The following is a 9,152-nucleotide window of genomic DNA, read 5'->3' on the forward strand; positions in this document are numbered from 1 at the left end:
GATGTTATTTCGACGTGTCTGCTACCTGGGAGAGGTCTCAGGCTCGTATCTCAGCAATGCCCATACAGCACAGAAGCTTGCAGCAACATTGCTACAACGTTGCAAGATTGCATATTGCAGTGCAATGTTGCGGAGATTTTGCAGTGACATTAATTTGCAATATTACTTTAGCAATATTGCAGTAATATTTAAAAAATTATTACGAAAATAATATATTTTATTTATTTACTAGTTATTTTTGTTAATTGTATTTCAAATTTAGTAATGTTTTACATCAATAATATTTATAGAATAGTACTTAGAATAGCACTTGTTAATGGCAATAATTAATTTGTCTTATTGCATATTTTTTATACTTCTTATACCGTTTTTCGGAAAAAATACTTTCTTTAAATTTAATATTCGTACTTGTTTAATTTTGTGGTTTTTTTTTATTTCATTAAAATATTATATTCTTAAATAAAATATCATTTTTTTAAAATAATGAAAATAAAACTTTTATTTTGTTCAAGGAAACCATGTCATTTGATGAAACAACACTATTGTTTTAAATAATATTTTTTAAAAGTTTTTCTCAAAATTTAGTAATTCAATTTGTTTAATTTGGATTTTCTTGGATTTTTTAATTTTTTTTTTTTAGATTAATCATTATAACATTTTGTTAAAAATGTAAAAGTAATTATCACTGGTTCACTACATTACATCAATATTCATCGCATATCGAATTTTGCATTGTTTCAATATCTATCAACAAATTATCCAATAAACAACAAGTAAAAATTGTATAACTATTATTTGGTGTTTGCTAGGTATGTTATAATATACTGTGAACACTATAGGGATACATTATATAAGCATGAATTGTAAGAACACCGTTGGAGTCATCAGAGTCACCGCGTGCGCGCCGATCGTCAGGTTAAGCAACAGTTTAGTACGGTCAGGACATGGATGGTGATTAGCGGTATACCGCTTTGGGATCGAAATTATCGCAGGTGGATTCATGAAAGTTTGAAATGTGTTGACAACCTTCGATATCTTGTAGTTTATGAGACATGAAAAAATTAGGAATATAAGTATATTTTTGTAAACATTATGACCCATCAAACACAGATATACGAGTATAACAGTTACTCGTATAACAGTTACATTGCCGTAATGAAACGGAATGTACAAGCAATATAACATGTATGTAGTAGGTTATATAGACATTGTGTTGTAATTTCCTACTCACATGTGTTACAGTTATATAACGTGACTATAACATAAAAGTAACATGTGACTAAAAAGTTATATAAGAGTTATATGTTATTTGTTAGAGAATTAACACATATTTTTTTGTTGAATTCCAACGATTTATTCATTAGTATAATTCAGATAAGTGATAATGTATGATTATTTTGTTTAAATAATAAAAAAATACTGACATTTCATATTCCGTATTATTTCAATTATTCGTAAAACTCGCGTGGTTTCGATCCTATGTCAGGCGGTCACCCCATTTTTAGATCATGTTCAATGCTTAACTTCAACAATCATCCGGGAACTGGTGATGCCGATGCGGCGTAATGATATCTTGATAGATGACATTTACAATATACTCTTATATCATACAAAAAATGTTATGACATATTTGTTGGTAAATGTTTGACACGACAATCACAATATGAATAATATTGATACAATGTTGTATCAGTAATCAAATTTTAACCTACAACGTACTCGCAAAAGAGAGAGAATATTTCTTTTTTCTTTCTCACAATACTTTGACAGAGTAAGATTATGATTAGACTCTTTGTAAGAACTCTAGTTTTACAATATGATCCTTGCATATATATTCTTGAAAATATCACATTTTATATACGAGAAACATCTAAAATATAATTTCACATTTGTGTATAAAAATATTGCACAACTGAAGTGTAATGCAAACATTAGACTTCTTATAAATCTATGCGTAATTATGTAAAATTATATATGAATTTCCCTTATAGAAATATCATACTAAGAAATACTGAAAAATTATTAGTGATTAAGTATTACCAGTAATTCAGTAATTTTTTGGCCAGTATTTAATTTCTGGTGAATACTGATAATAAAATCACTGTTAAATATTGATAGTAATCAAATACTGAGAATTATTATGCAAAGGTGATAAATGAGAAAATCCCCAGCAAATACAAAACATAACTGTGATATAACACAGGAGTAACATGTAATATAACTGCTGTTATACATTATTAATATTGAGGTTACTTAATTTCTTTTATAACTGCGATATAACTATGTTATAAAATTGTTATATTATTATATTATTTACTGGTTAAGTTACATAAACAATATAACAACAACATAACTTTAATATAACATGTTATATATAACATGTTATATATAACATGTTATATATAACATGTTATATTAAAGTTATGTTGTTGTTATATTGTTTATGTAACTTAACCAGTAAATAGTATAATAACATAACAATTTTATAACATAGTTATATCGCAGTTATAAAAGAAATTAAGTAATATATTAATAATGTATAACAGCAATATTAATAATGTATAACAGCAGTTATATTACATGTTACTCCTGTGTTATATCACAGTTATGTTTTGTATTTGCTGGGGATTTTCTCATTTATCACCTTTGCATAATAATTCTCAGTATTTGATTACTATCAATATTTAACAGTGATTTTATTATCAGTATTCACCAGAAATTAAATACTGGCCAAAAAATTACTGAATTACTGGTAATATTTAATCACTAATAATTTTTCAGTATTTCTTAGTATGATATTTCTATAAGGGAAATTCATATATAATTTTACATAATTACGCATAGATTTATATGTAATTATACATATTATTATACATAATTGTGTATAATTTTATATAATTTTATGATTATATATAATTATACATAATTATGTATGGACAAATTTCATACATAATTTTGCATGAAAAATTTTTCATTGGGTGGTACTTAAGTAAAGCATGGAAAGGCGAACGTTTTGACATCGCATTCAGGCTCTTACATACCGCTCTTACATACTATATGTAATATTTAAAAATTTTTCTTAATATATACATCAGTTAGTCAGTATTCTCAAAGAATACAAGTTTATGTATTCCCAAATTTATGTATCATTATATATATTTATATAATGCCGAAGTAGTTGATTTATAGTTAATTTGCGAATACATACTTATTGAAGTATTATATTAGGAAAGTAATGATAATGTATTAGGTGGTAAACTTAGTTCCTGCGGTTTTTTTGTTTAAAAAACTCATTTATTTCGACATCAAAAGCAAAAAATACATTAATCGAAGTATTTTCCCTCGCTAGCTATACATTTTTCCCATCTTTCGGGCAACGCGTAGATTCCGCGACGATAGAACGATTGGTCTTTTGATGCAATCCATTCGTCGATCCATTTTCGCACATCCTCGTAATTTCTGAAGTGTGTATCCACCAAGCCGTGCTGCATCGACCGGAACAAGTAATAGTCCGAAGGAGCTAAGTCTGGTGAATACGCTGGGTGCGGGAGAACTTCCCACTCGAGCTGCATCAGTGTTTCTTTGACGGCTTTGGCAACGTGTGGTCGAGCGTTGTCGTGCAAAAGCATGACTTTACGTCGATTGCTGGCTACTGCTGGCCTTTTTTCCAACAATGCTTCATTCAGACGGTTTAATTGTGATTGATATCGATCCCCCGTGATACTTTCGTTCGGTCTGAGTAGCTCATAATAAACGACGCCGTGCATATCCCACCAAATGCAAAGCATTGCTTTGTGGCCATGAATATTTCTCTTTGGTGTGGATGTCGATGGTTGGCCAGGGTCTACCCATGATTTTCTTCGTTTAGGATTATCGAAGTATATCCATTTTTCATCGCCAGTCACTATGCGCCACAAAAAACTCTTCTTTTTCTGCCTGGCGAGTTGGCGGGCAGAGAAATAGAGATGTTTAAGCGATTCGCAATGGCATAATTCGTGTGGTACCCATTTTCCCTCCTTTTGAATTTTTCCCATTGCATGTAGACGTTTGGAAACAGCCATCGGAGTAACATTTAATGCTGCAGACAATTCTTGGAGCGTTTGAGTAGAGTTTTCGTCCAATAATGCCTGCAAATCGGTGTCTTCAAACTTTTTCGGTTGGCTTGAGCGTTCTTTATCATTGACATCAAAATCACCACTCTTAAATCGCTGAAACCATACTTGGCATGTTCTTTCCGATGGAGCATAATTGCCATAAGCTTCGAAAAGCAATTTATGAGCTGCAGCTGCAGTTTTTTTCAAGTCAAAGTAATGAAGCAGCACATGTCGAAAAAACAACTTATCACGTTCCATATTTAATCAAAAGAAAAAATAGCACTGCTCGCTTAAATGAATCTCTTCGCACTGAATTTTATTGACAAATGTCTAACCTCTAAAATGCAGCCAGTTTTAAATGTCAAAATAAATTACACCTACAACTAACGTCATCTAACTGTGAGCCGCAGGAACTAAGTTTACCACCTAATATACATCAGAAAGTCAATGTATGCTATTGCATACACTGAAAAAAAATTTATTGGAATATAAATATAGTTTTGTAATAAATGAGCAAATGATTTTTGTGATAAATAAATGTATCTTTATCTTTAAAAAATATTTCCTGCAACGTAGTAAATATTTATTACATTACTGTTTTATTTTGTACAAAAGAATAAATATTTAGTGGGATAAAATGCAATTTTTTTTATAAAAAAGCAAATTTTTTTGTAAAATCATATTTCACATTTGATTCATAGAAATGTTCTTTAGTTCCAAAAAAAATGTATTCAAAGAAAAAAATGCAACATATTACTAAAAAGAAATATTCTTTAATATCAAAAAAATATTTTTAATATCAAAAAATATTTTTTAACTAGTCTTTTTTAATTAAAGTTCCTTTTTATATTATATTTTTGTCCTTTTCTAAAATTTTTTCTTAAATTTAACACACTATTATTTCACATGCTATTTAAATTGTACTTCGAAAATTTGCTTACCATTGCTGAGATTCGAACCTGAGACCTCTGGTTCTTGAGTTGTTCATTTTATCTACTGTACCACTGTCATTTTCACTAACAGATACTTCTTATTGTATACCCATATACCCTTATAGAAATTTAATACTGATAAGTGATAATTTGTCCAGTGATAATTACTGTCGTTCAATAATTTACTACTCGTACGAGTAATAAAATTACTATTTATTACTGGCCAATTTATCACAGCCAGTGATACTTTTCTATAAGGGTAGCATACTCATGAACAAAAAAACGAATGATTTATTTAAAAGAAGAGAATAGACCCTTGCAAAATGCATGTTTAAAAAGAGTATGTAAAAAGTATATTGGAAAATATTTACTTGTTTCAAAACTAAGTAAAAAACAAATAAATTATTTTGTAAATTTAAATAAATTGTTTTCTGATAGTAAGAGAAATTTAATTTAAAAAAATACTTTTACACAAAAGATATTTTTAATAATAGAAAATAATTTATTTAGATTTAAAAAATTTTAATGATATATTCGTATTTCATTTACTTTTAAAACAACCAAATATTTATTTAAACATAGCTTTTAAATTTTAAAAAACTATTTTTCTTCTTGGAAAGAAATCATTTGCTTATTTTTATATATGGATATTTTAAATCAAAGGAATTATTTTTTATCTAGAAACTCATAATTTTATAGCTCATTTTACAAATTTAAAAAAATATTATTTTATATTTGTTACATGTTTTCTAAACTCAAACAAATACTTCTTTAAGTTAAGAAATTATATTTAACAAAATATATTTCTTTAATTTAAAGAATTTGTTTAGTGCAGATACATCAAACATATTACTTCACTAATTTTTCAATTAAACTGTAAAGATGTTACATTTCACTATTACAATAAAAAAATCATATTACATGAGTTGTAATAATATACAATTCACGTGCAACGTATATTATAATATCTCAGCAATGGTAAGCAAATTTTCGAAGTACAATTTAAATTGAATTAAATATATTTTTTTCAGTGTATAATCACTAATTACAACGCAAGTGTCGATAGTGATATAGTAATTTCTTAAGAGTTAAGAATAATTTATTTAATAACAAAAACATTTGCTTTTTTATAAAAAAACTAATTTTTCTTCTTTTTAGTAAATTTTTTCCTCAGTGTATTTATATCTATATTTCAGATTTGACTAATAGTCATTAATAATATTAGACTAATAGTTATTAATAATATTAGAGATATGAAGCATAGCCTTTCATATATTTTTGTTAATTTATTAAGTAAAAAAATGTTATTTGTAAAAAAGCAATATTTTTAAAAATTTGGGAAACCTATTTATTCGAATAACGTAATCGTTTTTGTCGAATATAGACACTGAGAAAAAATTTTCTTAAATTTAATAAATATATTTAAATAAAATGAAATTAGCTTTATTTACTTAAATAATACTTTAAATATAAAACTTTATTTATTTTTAGTAAATTAAAGCATTAAAATTACAAAATGATTTCTTGCTGAAAGGTTTGCTTCAATAAAATTTATATTTATTATATTGCAACATAAGATGTATTAAAATGTAGAAATAAATAAATTGTTTGAATGAATCTGAATTTCTCAACTGTGAAAAAGGAAATTTTAGCAAACACTTGTCTAAATTAGAGTTTTTAAAATTTCAAAGATAATAAATGATGTGTTTAAAATAAAATATATATCTTTTTAGAGTTTATTATATTTCAAGAAATATATATTTGAATAAAATTTATATATTACTTTATTTAAATAAAGATTTCCTTAAATATAATAAATGACACTTAAAAAATAATTTTTTTTTCAACTTTCCATTTATTATTTGTAAAACTCTGAAAAGTTAAATCGAAACAAATATTTACTAATATATCATTTTTAGATTTAAGAAATTCGTATTCAGTATTCAGAATTCATTTCCTATATTTCAACAAACCTGCATTGCATTTTAAAAAACCTGTGTTCAAATAAACTGTGTAATTCAAGTAAACAGTTTAACAAGATGTCGCTTGCTAATTTTAATACTTCCATTTTTTTTAATTAAATAAAAAGATTTTATATTCAAAATATTATTTACTTAAATGAAGCTAATCAAATTTAAGCAAATGTATTTATTACAATTAAGAAAATTTTTTTCTCAATGTACATAAATTTGGACGTTTATGTAAGAATATTGACCATATATAACTGATCCATATATTAAAAAAAACATTTTAAATATTACGTAGTAGTATGTATAGTATGCATGTATAAGCAATTTACAAGAAATCAATTATTTTCGTGACACTATAAAATTACGCATAGATATATATTATTTGTTTGCAAATTTTATTCAATATTTTTATAATTGTGTACAATATAAATCACAAGATATACGTATATAACTTTAAATGTTTTAAAATATGACATACATATGACATACAAAATATATAACTTATAAACATTTGATATTAATCACGTTTTCTCCATTATAAATATATGACTTAAACCGCTAATTTCAACATAATAAAATGTGGAGAAGTTAGTACTTTTCGAATGACACCGACATTTTTGTGGTTGTCGAATAGTAAGCAATAAATGCAAGCGGCATATAAGAGTCTTACCGCGACGACTAAATATACGTGCTTTTTTATGTCTTACTTAACAAAACCAAATTAATCATTCTACAACTAATTACTACACTAATTACTAAAATAAACTGTGGAAAAGTTAGTGCCTTTAAAATAACCAAAATCTATATATTGTGGTTGCCGGGAAATAAGAAATAAATGCTGGTAGTATGTAAAAGTCTGATTGCGACATCGGAACGTTCGCGCCTTTCCATGCTTTATTTAAAGCACCGGTATTAATCGTATTGTAAACCGTTATTTCCAACAGAATCAAGTGTAAGGAAAATACAGCTTTTCGATTAACATCAATATGTACGATGGTTTCAGAAAAATAAATAGAAAATTCAAACTGCAAAAAAGTGACACTCGACGACGTCGAAATATATGGGCGCTTTCACGCCTTATTTCCCAATGAAAAATTTTTCATATATAATTATATAAAATTATATAAAATTATATATAATTATACATAATTATATATTATTATGTATCAAATTTGTCCATTCATGTTCATACATTCCACTTATATATGTAATTATACATAATTATGTATAATAATATATATAAATTCATATATAATTTTACATAATTACACATAGATTTATATGTAATTATATATATTGTTATACATAATTGTGTATAATTATATATAATTTTATATAATTATATATAATTATACATAATTATGTATCCCTTATAGAAATATCATACTAAGAATCTACTAAGAATACTATTATAGTAAGAATATATCATACTCATTGATAATTACTTATTTTCAGTATTAAAAATACTGGATAATAAGTAATTATCAATGATTCTTAGTATGATATTTCTATAAGGGATGGACAAATTTTATACATAATTTTACATGAAAAATTTTTCATCGGGTTAACGTACCTGTATTATTCGCATTAATATAAACAGCTAATTGCAACGAAATCAAGTGTGGAGAAGTTAATGCTTTTTGAATGATATCAATATTTTTGGTATTTTTATTGAGAAATAAGCGATAAATTATAAGAGCACGTAAGAGTCTGCTAGATAGCACAGAGAATTCAAAAAGAATTCAGTCGTATGTCACCAATTTTAAGTCCATTTTTACATGCGAAAATAATTCTTTTCATTAAACTGAATTTTGAAGAACTTTTTTTGCATCTGAAAATAAACTCAGAATTAGTGACATATGACTGAGTTCTTTTTGAATTCTCTGTGCTATCTGGGCTGACTGCAAAATCAAGACCTATGCGCGGTTCCACACTTTATTTAACTCACCAGTATTAATTGTACCACTATGAACCTCTAATTCCAATAGAATAAGCTGTGGAAAAGTCAGTACTTTTTGAACATGGATCTGTTGTTGTTGTTGAGAAATAAATAATAAGTGCTAACGATATTAAAGAGCTTGACTGGGACGTTGGGACGTACACGCACTTCTACGTCTTACTTAACTCACTGACATAAATTGTATTATTATAAAAAA

This window comes from Odontomachus brunneus, unplaced genomic scaffold (genome assembly GCF_010583005.1).
Source record: "Odontomachus brunneus isolate Ranch 3 - 2012 unplaced genomic scaffold, Obru_v1 Obru_scaffold_445, whole genome shotgun sequence".
Classification (NCBI taxonomy): Eukaryota; Metazoa; Arthropoda; class Insecta; order Hymenoptera; family Formicidae; genus Odontomachus; species Odontomachus brunneus.